At 44.2% G+C, this 18,837-nt stretch overlaps 1 long non-coding RNA gene across 1 annotated transcript in view; it reads right to left on the reverse strand.

Annotated features, from left to right (window-relative positions):
* Positions 1 to 232: 232 nt before the first annotated feature.
* LOC131706567 (uncharacterized) overlaps positions 233 to 18,837 on the reverse strand; it is a 54,542-nt gene continuing 35,937 nt past the window's right edge. The window contains exon 4 of the long non-coding RNA XR_009310648.1: positions 233 to 1,397. This is a non-coding gene — a long non-coding RNA (uncharacterized LOC131706567). The remainder of the gene's footprint in view (positions 1,398 to 18,837) is intronic.

Consider the following 18,837-nt stretch of genomic DNA (forward strand, 5'->3'; position numbering starts at 1 on the left):
AGAGCTACAGGGTACCTCTACTGTGCTGCCGCACAACACGCATGCAAACTGAGAGCTTCTCCACAAGAGAGCGCTGTTTTACAAGCAATGAAGCCAGCGCGTCTGACAGGTGAACTAGGCATGCAATTACATACAGAAACATAGAGGCCACAGCGAGGCATGCAATTACTTACAGATCACAGCGAGGCATGCAATTACATATTATTATTATTATTATTTATTTCTTAGCAGACGCCCTTATCCAGAGCAACTTACAATTGTTACAAGATATCACATTATTTTTACATACAATTACATTATTTTTTAATACATTATTTTTTACATACAATTACCCAGTTATGTAGTTGGATTTTTACTAGAGCAATCTAGGTAAAGTACCTCGCTCAAGGGTACAGCAGCAGTGTCCCCCACCTGGGATTGAACCCACGACCCTCCGGTCAAGAGTCCAGAGCCCTAACCACTACTCCACTCTACATACAGAAACATACAGAAACAAAGAGACCACAGCTAGGCATGCAATTACATACAGAGCTACAGAGACACACAACCTTTTTATGACAAGTGCAATCCCTCTAGTTTTATTTATTAAAAGGTCTGTGTTAAGTTACTTCCACCTCAGTTCAGGAGCTGTTCTTTCGTTCTAGCTGCCTGCCCTAGACGTGTGTAGTCTGGGCTTTACCAAGAGTGCTCCTCTAATTTTGCTGGCAACGCAGTGCTGTGAACGAGACAGTGTTTGCACTTACTAGTGCAGAGACACCTGGACTGGTCCAGCCTGCATTGCACATGTCTGTGGCAGGCCATTAGAACTGATGAGCATCTCCAGAACTCCATGTCAAAGCACCTGGAACACAGAGCCACATTTTCTTTTCCCAACCCGTAACCTTGCATTCTAGGAATATACCTATCAAAAGAAGTCTTTATTGTATTGTTGCAGGACTTCAAAACAGTGCAAGCTGGCTCCTATCTCTTATATATGTAAACATGTTTACAGTATACTTTCCTCATGGCTACACGATGCAATTACCTCCTCTCTTGGCTTTTCCATGCTTTATTATTACCCTTTGCTAGGCTTTGATTGATTGTGGTTACCTCTGATAAGGGGTCTGCACTTTCAGAGACAGTGTGGTAGCTGTTTGGCTCTGCAGCAGTGGGAAGGGAATGCTGTGTGTTGATTTCACTCAGAAAGGCCTACGCAGGCAGGCAGGCAGCAGTTTGGTATTCAGTGCAGATTCCTGGACGTTTGTGTTGCCCTCTGTTTCCTTATCTGCAGTGCTGCAGCTTGCTCCTCTGCGTCTCTGTGGGGATTAGACAGTCAATACACTGGAGTCAGCACTCCGTGGTCTCTCGCTCCCTCTCTCTCGCTCCCTCCTTCTCCACTCAACTGCAGTGCCAGGAAACTGCAAAGAAAAACCATGTTCTTGTTTTTTCGTTACTGTTTTCTCTGTCTCTCTCTCTCTCTCTCCTCTCCTCTCCTCTCTCTCTTTCTCTCTCCTCTCCTCTCTCTATCTCTCCCTCCCTCTCTCTCCTCTCCTCTCTCTCCTCTTTCTCTCCCTCTCCCTCTCTCTCTCTCTCTCTTTCTCTCTCAGAGGACTGCATGAACCTTCTTTGCCTAATATTTTTGGCGTAAAGTGTTTTTGGAAATCTATAAGATTTTGTATTATAATAAAAGGTGGTGATTTAAACTCAAGATTGTCCTGACTGAAAAAAAACAAACATTATTATTATTGACCCTTTTCATGCATGAAATATTGAGGCGGCTTTGCTGTATCAAACCCCGTCTCCCCTGGTGTGCCCTTGCAGTGGCCTGAAACCCCTAACACAGTTTGACCTGCTCATTCAAATTAAAACCAGGTCATCCCAATCCTGGCTAATACCAACCCCGTGGCATTCTGGGGGATGTAGTCTTGCAGCATCCCTTGGACTACATCTTTCCGCCCCCTACTCTGCCACAGAGGGTAAAGCATTTTAAATGCATAGAAATAAGGCTCCCATCACATAGCAGTTTGATCCATTCCTGGTTTTACTAAGAGCTTAAACAAGACACACCTGTGCTTGTTACCTATACCCTGGGGCTAATTTTAAAACCTGGACTGGATGAGACTGCTGTGCAACAGGAGTCTTATTTCCATCCCTGCACTGTAACTATGGGGAAAAGCCTGCAAATGTAACCAATGTAAACTTTTAGAAAGGTAAGAGCAGTGTTTATTAAAACTGTACCTCTTTAAATGGAAAAAATTGTCAACCATTCCACAGGCATTGTTCTGTGTGTTGTGTGTGTGCGTCTAATGAGTGCCGATAACGTCGTTAGAAAATACCAGACCGAGAGCTGTCCAGGAAACGCAGAGATGAATGTTTAAATTGGGACCAGCTGCAGTGCGCGGAGCGGACCTGCCATTAGACATCTGTTCTGTGATCTGCACTGCTGTGGCTGAGATTGCAGTCGATTTGAGAGGGCGTGGATGGGTAGCTGGGGGAAGGTTGCCTATTAACACATGCACGGTATTTTCAGAAAGATTGCAAAGGTCATCAAAATAAGAAAACTGAATTTGAAAGCTCCTTCCCCTGCGAGTAACGGTATTCAAATACAGATCTATAGAATGGGTTTCTGATCAATAGATTTGAAACAGCAGGAGGCTCCAATCCAGCACTGTCCACAGATCTATAGCTTGAGGCTCTCTATACGGCGGGTTGTGAATCACAAACATCAACGCGGCGCTGTGTACTCTAGTTTGCCTCGGTTCCCTTTGACTGTAACCAGGAAGGTTTCGCTGGCTGGTACTGAGAAGCATGCATGCTTAGCTGGTCAAGACATGACTGCAAGTTCCGTGGCGTCTTGCTAAAGATCGGAAGACAGCTTTGCAGGGTCTCGGATCTGCTTTGCGCGTCTTGCGCGCACAGCTTGCACGGCGCATTACCTGACAATGTTAAATCTGCAGGCTCTTTGACGCAAGAGTAAACGTCTTCGGTTATTTATTGCCGTGGTGGCTAGATGTTTTTGTTGTATGTGTGGCGTGCATGGTTGGTGCAACGGTCTACCCCGTCTACAGAAAAGTAACACTTAGTGAAAAAAAGAGGAGTAGCCGTTCTGGATGCCTTCTCCTCGATGAAGTGCGGCTCCTGTGATTGAGTTCTCTCGACTCTAACAAACCGCTGTGAAGATAATGTTTCTTTAATGTATTCTCGCTTGGGAAGGAGCGCTCTCGCTCTCTTTGTCTTTGCTTCAATTTCACAGTAATCAGCCGTCATAAATATTTCAAATGCGCCTTTAGCCGTTACTGTGCCGCTTTTTTTATTTTCACGCGGAGGGTTGGTTGGTTTTTGGATCAGACCACAAAGTCCCAGAAGAGTGTGAAGAAGCAGCGGGTCCCTGTTCCGGTCAGCGATGAGGCTGTGGTCAACAACGCTTGAGAAGAGCCTGATTTCAATACAGATATCGAGAAATGTTATTATTAAAACACGTACACGCTTCACGAAAGCTGTCGAATACTACAACTGATAGAAAACATGCAGTTATGTGTACGCGAGGCTCCAAGGTGATCTATGCCGGATTCATCGATTATTTTATGTCCGCATAGCTCAAACGGTCCTGCCCTGGTGGCGTGGAGGTCTCGTTCTCATAACAGGTTGAAGGACACGCTCTTTGGTTCAAAGACGGTTAAATATCACTTTATTTCAAATGCATTTTCACAGCTCCAATTATTGCACAGCGTAGGTGAACTTTGAATGGCTTTTAACACCCGTCTCTTCCACGTGGATTTCAAACCCCGCACTAATACCAGTGAATTTTAAAACCTTTAAAATGTTGTCACTACAGTGTATAGCTAGCTCGACAATGCCCCATTAACATCACAGCTTGTTGCATTATCTGTTTGTTGTGATTTTAGTTTTTTTAGTTTTTTTTTAAAAAATTTTTTATAGAAGGAACAAGTCTTATTTATATTATACTAATATCAAATAAACTTTGGCTGATCTTGTCTGTATTCCACATGTCTATGCATAGACTTCCATAGACTTCACCAGACTTATTAAAACAAAAACAAAAAAAAAAATCACTATTTGTGAAATTGCAGTAAGAAATATCCTAAAACTATAAGGTGACATCTTGCTGGGGTGGTGGCTGTGGTTGACGATCCACAATATATATTTCAGGCTTGAAAACAAGACCTTTTCACTTCAGAATTACTCTCAGTATCTAAATAAATAAATAAATAAATAAATGAATGAATAAATAAATGAAGACATAAATCCCAAACTCCCAGCCTATTTAAAATCTCTCTCTCTTTTTCTTTTTCAGTCTGACATCACGGCTGCCAGTTTTCCCCTACACTTATTTGGCAGGCAGCAGTTAGAGCCCCGAAGCTGTGAGTTTTGAGACAGCGTTTCATATAGCAGCCTGGGGGGGGGGGGGGGGTGTCTCTGTTGAGCCAGTACGGGAGGAGTCTGGCTGGGGAGAGGCACAGACTGCTCCAGCATTCATCCCGCAGACCCCCTTGACCTTGTTTAGAGACCGGATCAACTGTCACTCTCAATTCTGTTAAATTATTCAAAAAGGGCAATTAGAAGGGCAGCTCTCTGCCACCCCAGGGGTCCTTCCATCTTGCTGTCAAACGCAGCCCTGTGCCAGTCTGTCTCCTTCTCTCCTCGGTTTTTAAAATATATACAGAGACGCACTTGAGAAATTAAACATGAAACGTTTCTGGTGTGTTTCAAAACATTCATTAATAGCTGTGGAAGAGTGTTACCATAGTGGTAATACATTTACTGTGATGTACAAATATCTTCAAATCTATCATCATCATCATCATCATAACAATAATAATAATAATAATAATAATAATAATAATAATAATAATAATAATAATAATAATAATAATACATGTTAATCAATAATGGTTCAAAGGTTTAAGTACAAAAATTGAACACACAAGTTATTTTAAACGCCTGGTAACTTATGTTGCTCCACTATAAAATAATAATTCTTTAAAATGCCTTACTTAACAGAACAAACCAATGCAATCCAGTTCAAATACACAAGATAAACTTGAGAGATACGCATCTCCACCAACCAAGTTTTCAAAATAACCCTCATACTGTACAAATCAAATAATAATAATAATAATAATAATAATAATAATAATAAATACATATATAAATAAATGTGTTCCTTGCTGAATTTGATTTGAAAAGAAAAAAAGCAAACCCTTACAAAAAGAAAAAATGACAGATTTAATCAAGCAAGTGCACTTCTCTACAGTCAGTAAATACGTGTGTGGCGCCCGGGCCTACAACCATTTTGTGATTAAACGGAGCAGGCCAGTTTCCTGTTAATTTCCCCAGGGAAGGGGCTGTGGGCCTGGGACCTGAAGTAATTTAGTTGGGGGTGCGTTGAGGTGTTCCGGTGAACTTGTAAGCAGTAAATCTTCCCCCGTTTGCGCAGTCTGGCTTCTGACAGAGTTATGTAAAACAGCCAGAGAGCTGTAATAATTAATAGCCCGGAACTCAATCTCTCAATCGACATCCCCACAGTCCTGTATATTTATCGTAGATTTATAGGGGCCGGGGCAGCTGTCCAAAGAGACCCTTTCAAACACGAATAAAATATTATGTTCGATATTCATTCCCCTATTATTACATTGGTTTGGGGGGGGGGGGGGGGGTGGCTAGGAAACTCTGCTACATTTTACCTCTGGGCAGGCCCGTGGCTCGCTCGCCACTGAGCAAAGTGGGGACAGCTTTTTCTATACCTGACCTGTGGATCAATAAAGAGGGCTAGACTTTCTCTGTCACCAGGGTTATACTTCACAAAAAAACTGACAAAAATAAAAAAATGTGACATTTAAAAAAAAAGGTTTGGCCATAGCTGTATAATAATAATAATAATAATAATAATAATAATAATAATAATAATAATAATAATAATAATCTAATTTACACCTTTAAACTATGAAGACAGTATTCAAGCACTGTACTATCGGCCAATAAAAGCGCAGGTTTTGCTTGGTGTGTTCCATGACATCACAAAGAAACCACAATTATGACATCATGTTACACAGTGCTGTATTCCCAATAGCAGTACAGTTGATGTAACATGCTTTACCCATTTCAGCCACCCTAAAGGTATTCTCTTCAGTAACCTTTCTCCCCCAGTTTTCAATGACTAAATAAAGGTAGGATATTGATAGAAAAAAAATAACATAGCTTTTAAACTTATAATACACAAGGTTTAAACACAATAGGGCTGGCACTAAGCAATGCAGTCTGGATTGGTAGGAGCTAGCCTTGGTCCTGAACTTTCCAGTGCTAAAAAGCTACTAAAACACCTTACCCTTGTGGTAGCATTGTAATACAGTTCTGTAAGCTAGAATACACGAGGTTTGATGACAATAGGACTGACGGGAGCAACGTGCAGCTGGGAGCTAGCCTTGGTCCTGAACTTTGCAGTCCTGGAGCGTTAACTGTAAAACAAAGAGCATTTCAAGGCAGCCGCGGGTCGATCAATTGCCTGTCTTATATACTATGCTTAATGAGCAGACTATTCAGCAGCCTTAAATGCACTTATCTTTTGCTCTTTTGCTCCAGGGAGCAGGGTTCGACTGCTGCCCAGCCTTTCTTGACAGATTCCCTCTATGTGTGTGTGTGTGTGTGTGTGTGTAATCTTAAGGTGTTCTTATGTTGTATGTTGTGTTGTAGGATCAATGTCTGTCTGCACAAAGATGATCTCTAGTGAAAAAAAATACATGATACAAAAAATAAGCAATGTGGATTGCAATAAACCATTAAATTCAAAAAATATTTAGCTTAGACCCAGGTTATAATGGTTTTAAGGACTGCAGGGAGCACCCTTTCTCTTAGGGGAGGTGAGGGAGAGTGCAGTTCGGGCTCCATGCCTCAAGCCTGCCCTGGACTGGACTGGAGGGACAATGGTGTCACATGTCCCAGAAGAGACAGTCGACCTATAGAGGAAAATGAGGGCTGCAGAGGGCCGCGACGTCTGAAAGGCGTCAATCTATACATACAGCAATCCAGACACTGAGTGCAGATAGAGAGCGCAAAATTGACCAGGAATCGACCTGTACAGGGCTTTCTCTCGAGGCTCACGACTTGAGCATGCCTGATTAGGACACACTGGCTGAGAGTCTTAGCTGTGCTTTCATTATTCCCTCTCTTCTCTCGCAGACAAGGCTTGGCTGCTCGCTCGATACAGAGCTCCTTGGCAAGGGCCAGCATCTCCGTTCCTCCAGGGTTTAGTTTCTTTTTTTTTTGGGGCTCATCCATCACATCTTGGGGGGACAGCCTGTTGGCAGGAGGGTCCCAGACGGTTTGTACTGGCTGTGTACCGAATTAAAGAGAGCTGTTTAAATCAATAAAGAGGAGCGGGCAGCGCAGCTCCCAGCCCAGCCTGCTGGCTGTAATACGATTACAGGGAAGCTGGGGCCGCTTGAGTCTTGCATGATGTCCTTGTCACGGCTATCACCTCGAAACGCTTCACAGGCAAGGAGGGAGGGAGGAAGGAAGGCAGGGAGGGAGGCAGGCAAGGAGGGAGGGAGGAAGGAAGGCAGGGAGGGAGGAAGGAAGACAGGGAGGCAGGCAAGGAGGGAGGGAGGAAGGAAGACAGGGAGGGAGGGAGGTAGGCAGGAAGGCAGGGAGGGAGGCAGGCAGGCAGGGAGGCAGGTAGGGAGGGAGGCAGGCGAGGAGGGAGGGAGGGAGGGAGGAAAGGGGGCAGGGAGGGAGGGAGGAAGGGAGGCAGGAAGGAAGGAAGGCAGGGAGGGAGGCAGAAAGGAAGGCAGGGAGGGAGGGAGGGAGCAAGGCAGGGATGGAGGAAGGCAGAAAGACAGGCAAGGAGGGAGGGAGGGAGGAAGGGAGGCAGGAAGGAAGGCAGGGAGGGAGGGAAGGAGGAAGGGAGGCAGGAAGGAAGGCAGGGAGGGAGGGAAGGAGCAATGCAGGTAGGGATGGCTGGAGGCAGGAAGGCAGGGAGTGTGGGGAGGCAGGCAGGCAGGGAGGGAGGGAGGGAGGCAAGCAGGCAGGCAGGCAGTTCTCCATTGTCATCTTTAGCCTCCCAGCCCCTTCACTGGTTACCAAGAAACAAGCAACATATCTTAAAGCTTTAATTAACTTCTATTTCTTCTAAAGTCTACAGCTGTCAATTTGATATCAGTGCAACCGAATAACAGAGTAATAGACTGCAATGTATCTTTTACACACTTTCAAGCTGTGTGTTATTTTTATAACATTAACCCTTTCACAGACTCTGATTACCAATAACCCTGGACTGCCCAGTGTTAATCGGGGTCTTTGAATCCAAAATAACAAGTTCATTAAAGACTTGAGAAACTGCTTTAGAAATATAGTCGTGATATAATTTGTGATCCTTTTCTTTTTTTATAAATATTTTAAAATATGAACCCAATTTTGTATGGATTCACATTTTTTTATTGATGAGAAAATCACATAAGGTTTTTTTTTTGTTTTTTTTTTAAATCTATATAAAAAAAACAACTTCAGCTTTATATTAAATGAGCCATCATTAAGAGTAATTACAGTGTAATTATGTGTAATTTTCTGTTCTCCAGTAATGACTGTTGTTATTGATTGGGTTAGGGTTGAGGTTCTGGTTAGGGTAATGAAGTTAAGGGATTACAGCAATCCTCGTTTTTTTTTAACAGTCATAATTACTAGTTAGAAATATCCATGGTTGATGTTGAACTCTTTGGTTAACTTCTGTCCCACTTGAAATGGTCCGGTACGCAGTCGCTCGGACTCAGTTTTGAATGGGTTTCTGCGGTCGTCTGCGGTAAAGAGACTCATCCACAAAGCATTCATTAGACTATTAAAGTCACTTTCACACAGATCAATTATACCAAAACATTACCCGCACTTAATGCGTTGTATTTATATCACATTTTGGGCGGCTGTATCAAAGTACAAACGCAGTGACAATGCATCCGTTTATCAATCCGGATTGGACCGCCGATTATGTTTATTCATGGCGTAAGCATTTGAGAGTAGCGCCCCTTACAGACAGTGTACACCACCTTTTCTGGAACTAGAGTTCTGCGGGAAAGTTAAATTATACTGTATTTCTGTATAATACTTTCTTAGAATTCAGAAGTTGGGCATCAAAGGTTAAGTTAAGATGACTAGGATGTTCTGTGTTAAAATCGGACGGCCGCGCCCTGTTGCCCATCTGCACCACACCTCAGAACAGTCTCAGAAGCCTGTCTTGTGGGCTAGCCTGTACATAGAGAGTCAATGAATAATTCATCATCATAGCTAATCGCATTGTGACGTCATTTATATCTGACACGTAATCAGAAGACTTCGTCGCGTTAAAGGCTCTTCGGTTTATTAGAAAGAGATATTGGCCGTATTAAACACAGAAATGCGGCTGGTTTGGCTTGGAAATGGGTGTAATCAATTACCCCGAATGATCCTCATCTATGCAAAGAGTAGGGGGCGAGCCGAGAAAAAAAAAAGCAATTCCTATGGTAATGTTCTGAGAAAAGGAGGAGGCAGGGAGATAAATAGCCGGCTGCTAGGATTTAGAGAAGATAAGGAGGGGCTTGCTTTGCCGAAATGGTCTTATCTTGTCTTATTGCTTATTGCTTAAGGGAGTGTTGCAAAGCAGGAGGTGGACCAAATCCTGTTTCTCTTAAAGCAAAACTGATAGCGGTCGCTTAGCACTGGCGGGCGGTGATGCGGCGGGGGAAAGATAATCCATTTCTGAATTACGTTTTGAATGCAAATTACGCCTGATTCGCTTTCATGTGGAAGCAAATGCATGTTGTTATACCGGGTGTCCTGTAAGCCAGGCCTCGTTGTTAATATTGCACCACCTTATCTAAGATAACATTAGGGAGCTCAAGATTAGGGCTAGCCGGTGTATTTCCTCACAGTATTTCTTTCAGGTGTGAAATGTGTTTAGGCAAAGAGGATGGAATTCGGATCGTTTTGATGTGCGGTGGAGGTAGTCAGCGGGGTTGGGGCTGTCCATTTTAACAGAGATCACCGTAATCGGCATTGCATGGGACCTGGTCTGTGGGACACCCGCTACATCGCTGCTTTCAGCATCACATGTGTAGGTATTGAAATAATCACAAGCAATTAAGGACAGAAAGACACCTCTGTAACGATAAAAAAAAGATAATTTTCATTTCCCTATCGCATCGCACTGCGAGGGAGAAATGCAATTACTTTGGGAGCAATATCAGGGCTGCTGCGGCGGCTGCTGCTGCACAGTGTCTGCGCGTAATAAACTCAGAATAATGTATTTAATTCCTGCAGACAGCGAAGGCTAGGAGACTGGAGGAATAATGAACTGCAAAGCCATTTACAGTAAAGAACAATCGACTTGCTAATGCACACTGCAGCTCCGTTCCATTGGCCTCATAATTTAACGCTGATACCATCAGGACTCCTATCCGATCTCTAAAGATGTGTGTCTAAAACAGTGCAGAGACAGTGTAGATAAGAACAGCACATTCACGGGGAAGCACAGAGATGCTCTATAAAGAAATAAAAAAAGATGATTCAATTATAGCCTAGAGTGTTTTGGTGGAGCCTCCCTGTGCTCTGTGCTGCTGATAGAGCAGAGAAAGAGAAAGGGAGGCTCTTATACTCTCTGAACAGCCTCCCTCTGTGCTGGTGGAGCAGAGAAAGAGAAAGGGAGGCTCTTATACTCTCTGATCAGCCTCCCTCTGTGCTGGTGGAGCAGAGAAAGAGAAAGGGAGGCTCATACTCTCTGAACAGCCTCCCTCTGCTCTGTGCTGCTGATAGAGCAGAGAAAGAGAAAGGGAGGCTCTTATACTCTCTGAACAGCCTCCCTCTGCTCTGTGCGGCTGGTGGAGCAGAGAAAGAGAACGAAAAAGGGAGGCTCTTATACTCTCTGAACAGCCTCCCTATGCTCTGTGCTAGTGGAGCAGAGAAAGAGAAAAAGAGGCTCTTATAATCTCTGAACAGCCTCCCTCTGCTCTGTGCGGCTGGTGGAGCAGAGAAAGAGAAAGAAAAAGGGAGGCTCTTATACTCTCTGAACAGCCTCCCTATGCTCTGTGCTAGTGGAGCAGAGAAAGAGAAAAAGAGGCTCTTATACTCTCTGAACAGCCTCCCTCTGCTCTGTGCTGCTGATGGAGCAGAGAAAGAGAAAGGGAGGCTCTTATACTCTCTGAACAGCCTCCCTCTGCTCTGTGCTGCTGATGGAGCAGAGAAAGCGAAAGGGAGGCTCTTCTACTCTCTGAACAGCCTCCCTCTGCTCTGCGCTGCTGATGGAGCAGAGAAAGAGAAAGGGAGGCTCTTATACTCTCTGAACAGCCTCCCTCTGCTCTGTGCTGCTGATGTAGCAGAGAAAGAGAAAGGGAGGCTCTTATACTCTCTGAACAGCCTCCCTCTGCTTTGGAATAAAGAAAGAGAAGCTCTTATACCCTCTTGGCAGCCTCCCTGTACTGCAGGGAGAAAAGAAGCCTGTGACAATCTTAAAATAGACACGAAAAATGATAATTGGGAAGAGAAGCACAGTGTTGAAGCTAATCAAAAGCAAAACATCTGTTGTTCGAAGGATACGCATTTCAATCTATCTTAAGAGAGAGGGAGGGAGTGGTATTCGGTTTACTCATCATCTAGAATTCTTCCTTACTTCTGCTGATCTCCAACCACTGAACAGAAGCTAGGCTCTATTTCTTTCCTGAAGATCCTTCTACTGCATATTATGCCTCTCTGTGCAAGTCATTATAATGCCAATTCCAATGAAGCACAGGCAACACCGCTTCAAACAGCGAGGCAGGGCGTTCGTCGTGCCTATGTGTAATACCGCCTTCGACCAGCAGGGGGTTACAAAACAAACTAACAACAACAAAAGAACATGACAGGACAAGACAAGTTTCCGACTGCTCTACTTGGGAATTGCACTTAAACTTATTTATGGGATTTCCCACAGCTGCACAGATGTTGTTTATCAGAGACTACATAGTTTGGGACCGAAAAAAAAAAATATCACACCAGAACTCTTGTCCCATTGTGAGTGACTCTACAGCAGCAGTTGTTGATGATGCATAGTTCACCCTCCTCTAGTCTCTGTAAGTCGCTTTGGATAAAAGGCTCTGCTAAATGACTAATTAATTAATAATAACAGTGCAGTTTTACTCAGCCCAGAAAAAGTGGCCATCAATGGTCAAGCGCAGTAAGGCCAGCACATTTACACCCAGTCAACTGAACGCCTTCCAGCTCTGAATTGAAAGAGACTTCACCGCTATGATTAAAATATGAAAAATAAATACGGTTTGTAGACCACACTCTTTGCACATTTTTGTAAAGAGTACGGCACTGTACTGGTGTTTGATATCTATCTCGGTTTCCAAATCGATGGTTGGCCAGGTCTTGCTGTGCGTGGAGTGGTGCTCCCGCTCCCTCTCCGCACGACGCGCGCTGGCTGCTCTCTGACTGCTTTCAGGCTCACGGAACGGGAATCAGTTTGACTGTTAATGAAAATAAATCATCCTTGGTAGCAGTTTTTATTTTTTCCCCTCTTCAGCAATTTGCTCACAGGGGTGTTCAGTAAAACAGGCACAAAATACGCCATTAACTTCACAGGCAGGGATTAGACTCGGCGCGGGGTAGGAAAAAATAATAATTAATGTGCGGGTTTGTTTACACTGTGGGTATTATCTTCTCGATACGGGATGGCGGTTTGCAACTATTTTAGTTTGTTTTTTAAATATATACGTTGGGTACCATTGCAAATCTTTAACAAACTCACTGTTTCAGTGGGGTGCATATTACTGGTGCACACTTTATTAAACATGCCCCATTTTTATTATTTGTTTATTTAGCAGACGCCTTTATCCAAAGCGACTTACAGAGACTAGGGTGTGTGAACTATGCATCAGCTGCAGAGTCACTTACAATTACGTCTCACCCGAAAGACGGAGCACAAGGAGGTGAAGTGACTTGCTCAGGGTCACACAATGAGCTAGTGGCTGAGGTGGGATTTGAACCCGGGACCTCCTGGTTACAAGCCCTTTTCTTTAACCACTGGACCACACAGCCCCAATTATCCAGGAGTGATGAAACAGTATTAAGAACACAGTTCAAGGATTCTTACACACACGCATGTATATATTCTGCAAATGTATAAATTATAAAATATTATTTTAATGTTTTTTTTTAAAAGAGAGAAATGCATTATTAATTATCTAAGCAACCTCAAAAACACTCCACTCTAAAAAAATGTTTGTTTTTTTTTAATGCTAGACATATCTTCATACCATTTCAGTATTCAGCATGTTGCGTTGCGTTATGGGTTGTGATAAACGACACAAGAAGTAACAAAACTCAACTTCAAATGCGCAAAGTTGCACAACTGGGCCTCCATAGGATTCAATACAAAATGGGCAGAAACTAAATAAAAGTGCCGATAGATATACCCTGCGGTTGTTCCATTGAAAGTGAAACAACTTCCATAGTAAAAGCGTCATTTTTGTTCGTTTCATCTTATAAACCAGCCCCTCCCAACCCCGGTACTGGGGACCCCCTGCTGTGTCTGCTGGTTTTTATTCCAACTGAGCCCTCGATTACTCAACCAGACCCTTCATTGAACTGATCCTTGGCTTAATTAGACCCTTTTTAATGTGTTTTCAGCTCTTAAACAGTTGGAGTTTCGAGTTACTTAGAAAATGTTATAGCGAACTTGAAATCTGCTACTGTTTAAGATTAAAAAAAAGGTCTAATTAACCAAATGATCATTATAGACAACCCTAGCACTTCACCAATAAAAAAAAACACTATCCTCAGCGCCAGATCAATTGCAGCCGGTGATCTGCTAAACCTTCGCTGGGACTTGAAGCACAAGACCCTGCAGTGCCAGCCCAGCACACTCCCTGAAAGGAAAGACATCCTCCAGCCTGTTTCGATGCCAGACCAGAGGCTCCGGAGGCTGTGTGAAGCGAGATCCAGTCATAATGAAGACGGATTAAACTTGGCCTGTGTGTGGGATCCGCCCCGGAGCACTTTCCCTAATGGAGATTGGCAATGAAATTCATCGGAATCGCAAACACAGAGAAATGCGATATGCAGTAGGGCGCAGTTAGCGCGTTTTGAGCCATCTCTTTATTCGATGAAGCATTATTGCACTTGCCGTATGACGTCCCCTACTGCTGCCTTGTGAAACCAGCCCGTTTATTATACAGCAGGGTTTCGACACTTTCATTTGATGATGTCTGATGCGTTTCTGACCAGCTCAGCTGACGACACGCCGTGATTTGAGTGGGGCGGAGATACTGGGGTCCCACAGCCAATAGGAAAGCGTCTGGTATGATTGACACCTGTTTGGTTTGCTGTGATTTGTCCTTCTCTTGTTTGTCTCCTCCCCGGCTGCAATTAAACAGCAAAGCCCCGGTTACCGGATTTCACGCTTCAATAAAGTGCCAAGTAAAATACATTATTATTAATTTCTTAGCAGACGCCCTTATCCAGGGCGACTTACAATTGTTACACATTATTTTTACATACAATTACCCATTTATACAATTGGGTTTTTACTGGAGCAATCTAGGTAAAGTACCTTGCTCAAGGGTACAGCAGCAGTGTCCCCCACCTGGGATTGAACCCACGACCCTCCGGTCAAGAGTCCAGAGTCCTAACCACTACTCCACACTGCTACACACATCAGTGACTGGTTTTATTATTGTGTCGTTATTAATATGCGTCGTGGAAGGAGACGAGGACTGGAGACGTGCTATGCTATTCATATAAAAGGCAATAAAAATGCTACTGTACCTTAGGGTGCAGGCTCCTGCTGCTTGTGTTTTTTTGGCACAGCCTGGGGCTCAGGGAGACTGAAGCGAATGCCCCACAGCTGTGCGGTATAAATACTGAATGCGGTATTGAGTGTGCAGATTTCACATCTGAACAGTACGGCTGAAAGTCCACTTAGCAGGTTCCCCTGGGTGCCGCCAATGCAGGAAACGCAACTGAACTAACCTGTATTTCTGGTACAGCCTAACAGGAAGAGACTGTCTTTATAAAGGGGGGGGGGGGGGGAGGGGATGCAATAGCTTGCTGTAAAGACTATACTGTGGCGTACACGATTTTATGAACATTCATGCAGCGAATAGGCGGCTGTAACATTATAAGCCTATTGAAAATAGCCACACCCTGGGAAACGTTGACCGATGTGTGAATATAATATAGGGCGCTGTATTGACATCAACCCCACAAAAGAGGAGTGGGCTTGATATCAGCTTGTACCGTACAGCTCCTAATAGGTAGTTAAATAAGCACACTTCAAAACAGTGTAACTAATCTTAATATAATGCCATTTCCATTTGATACAAAGACATTTTAGATGGCTGTATCACATCAACACCAGGGTCGATTACACTGATATGGTATATTGAACGCGTTTCTGTTTCTGCTGGCGCGGCATACAGACTCTACCACTGTGCAAAACCACACTCTAATTCTATCATTTTAACAAGCTGAAGATACTGAGCAAATTCCTCGCTGACGATTCCCTCCCCCCCCCCGTTTTTTACTACAGGCCAACCTTAGCTCTGCTTTTCATGTATTTACTTTCCCCGTGCACCCGGAGCCTTCCCGCTGCCTCTCTGAAGAGGAAGATGAAATAATTGTAAAAAATCAAACGCTGTTATATCAGGTGCTTAATTGGTCCAGCCAGCACCACCAATCCCGCCTGTAATTAACACCCCCCGTTCTTTGTTGTGCTCTGAAGCTCTCTGCTTTGATGCTTGATTGCCCGGTCTCGATTAGCCTCTCAGCAGCCAGGTAGAAAAGCGCTGAAGTGAATAATCGGCGCGGCTCTTTCACTGCTGGCTCTCCACCGCCATTCAAACCGGCGCCGGCACTCGAGAGAGCGTGGTTATGCCTGTCAGGAGTTTTATTATAAAAGGTAAAACACAGCTTTGGAGAGGGACAGCTCTCTGTTTTACACAGACGCACGCAGCTTGGTCGACGCTGAACGGCTGCTCTCGTATTGAGAACGTTTTCAATCTAGCTGGCTGCAGTCGGGATCGTTTGATGCCTTTTTCTTTGCTTAGAGTCCTGTTGGTTCACATGATTCGTGCTGTGAGGGTTACAGGTTCAGGTCTTGGAGCACAGTGTGCCACTCAGAGGACAGTGCTTCTGCAAACACTGCAGAAAAATACTAGGCGCATACTGGCGTGTCTATTGCAGTGATATTGCATCCCTGATTTGATCTAACTTGTGCTCAACATACAAGGCTGGTATTGCGCGGTTGCTGTAGTGATGTCAATTAAAAACGGGATATGATTAAAAAAACAGGATCTTTTAGTGTCCCCGGAAGGCATACTGAAATCCTGGGACACCTTCCTCTAAACCGGGACAGCGTGGCAACCCCAGCAAATATACAGCAGATGGGATGCGGTGATTCTGTGGTTCAAAAACGAATATGCATATTTAATGAGAAAAGATTCATTTTATCATAATGGTCTCTTTCAAAACAGGGGCGGTTACCCTGAAGTAAAATAAATTCATTAAAAAATAATAACAAATACATTAAAAAAAATACCCACACAAACTGCCAGCACTACCGTATGATTGTAGGCACAGCTCATCAGTCGCCATGTCTCAAGCCTGCCCTGGACTGGAGGCAGCACCCTTTCTCTTAGGGGGTGAGGGAGGGAGGGTGCAGTTCAGTCTCCATGCCTCAAGCCTGCCCTGGACTGGAGGCAGCACCCTTTCTCTTAGGGGTGAGGGAGGGAGGGAGCAGTTCAGTCTCCATGCCTCAAGCCTGCCCTGGACTGGAGGCAGCACCCTTTCTCTTAGGGGTGAGGGAGGGAGGGTGCAGTTCAGTCTCCATGTCTCAAGCCTGCCCTGGACTGGAGGCAGCACCCTTTCTCTTAGGGGGGTGAGGGAGGGAGGGTGCAGTTCAGTCTCCATGTCTCAAGCCTGCCCTGGACTGGAGGCAGCACCCTTTCTCTTAGGGGGATGAGGGAGGGAGGGTGCAGTTCAGTCTCCATGCCTCAAGCCTGCCCTGGACTGGAGGCAGCACCCTTTCTCTTAGGGGTGAGGGAGGGAGGGTGCAGTTCAGTCTCCATGCCTCAAGCCTGCCCTGGACTGGAGGCAGCACCCTTTCTCTTAGGGGGGTGAGGGAGGGAGGGTGCAGTTCAGTCTCCATGTCTCAAGCCTGCCCTGGACAGGAGGGAGCACCCTTTCACTTAGGGGGTGAGGGAGGGAGGGTGCAGTTCAGTCTCCATGTCTCAAGCCTGCCCTGGACTGGAAGGAGCACCCTTTCTCTTAGGCAATTGACTGAGGCACTAAAGAGATGTGATTAGTAATTTGAAGGGATAAGTAGTTTGAAAAGAAAGAGAGAGAGAGAGAGAGAGAGAGAGAGAGAGAGAGAGAGAGAGAGAGAGACGCCAATGTCAAAAGCTTTTCTTTCCTTGTTAATTTAGCAATCAGGCTAGGGACAAAGAGATGTGATTGCCTGGTCTTTAAGCAAAAAAAAAAAAAAGAACATAATCACACACACACACACACACACACACGCCATTCCACTTCACTCGCTGACGGAGAGAAGAAGCAATTTCTGACTTATTGTGAACAGGTACTTGATTTAATAGCAGCAGGTTGATGGAGGCTGGCTGGTGGGTAAAATAAAAATGAAAAGAGAAAGAAAGACAGAATAAAAACAACAACAGCAGCAGCAGCAGCAGCAGCCAAATGCTGTTTAACTGCAAGGATGGATGGGTTACACTGTCTCGTGTTCCTCCCTACTTACAGAATCTGAAGCATACTATGGTGCAAGCGTAGTGCTCAGCTCTAATCACTAGGCCACACTGCCTCCCTTCCTCCCAGTCCCTCAGCTCTAATCACTAGGCCACACTGCTTCCTCACAGTCCCTCAGCTCTGACCACCAGCACACCGTTTCCCTTTCTCCCAGTCCCTCAGTTCAAACCACTCAGCCACTTCCAGATACGAAGAAATTACCAATATAGCATGTAAAAGCACATTTCTTTTTTTAAATTTGTATTAAACCGATTATAAAATTCATATTTCAATGTGCTGTTACTTTAATAGAGTCATGTGATGAGTATATAACACACACTGATAGATTTAAATAGAAATAAGTGAGTCTACAGCAGTTACCATGGCATCAAAAGCCCATTAGTACATTTACTGTTTGTTTTCAAAGTCAGTTCTTTTGAGCAAAAACTATATATATATATATATATCACCAAGCATCAAAAGAAACTTATCACTATTATAACACATTTATTTAAAAAAAAAAATAGGTATATAAATGATGGACATTGACTAAATGTTTTAGTTTTTTTTAATCACTCGATCATTCATCCTTGACCACGACACGCTTGAGTGACTATGACTGAAGCATATGCACTTAATCACCTAATTAGTGAGACAGTTGATAGGACACTGGATATGGAGTGATTTCAGCTGTTGAATTGCAAGCAATAAAGAGAATCACAGAAAAAAACCCCAATATGCCACGTCTGTCAAGAGAGCAGCGCCTTCGTGCAATCGGCATGTTGGAGGCTGGACTAGGGCAGCATGCTGTGGCTCGTCGTCTTGGGTGCTCACAGCCAGCGATTTCAAACCTGGCGAGACAGTATAACCAGACACACTCTGCCAATGACAGGCCACCAACTGGGAGACCAAGAGTCAGAAAACCTGCCCAAGATCGGCAGATCATTTTTCAGCATCTTTTATAAATGATAAGTTTCTTTTGATGCTCAAAATCGTGGCCGAAGGGGATATACATATATTTGAAAATATGTTTGAAACCACGCGTTCCAATTTATAGCCGTGTTCCCCCTGAATATATGAAGCAGGCAGTGTGATCGCTGGGCC

The sequence above is a fragment of the Acipenser ruthenus genome, chromosome 36 (genome assembly GCF_902713425.1).
Source record: "Acipenser ruthenus chromosome 36, fAciRut3.2 maternal haplotype, whole genome shotgun sequence".
In the NCBI taxonomy this organism is placed as follows: Eukaryota; Metazoa; Chordata; class Actinopteri; order Acipenseriformes; family Acipenseridae; genus Acipenser; species Acipenser ruthenus.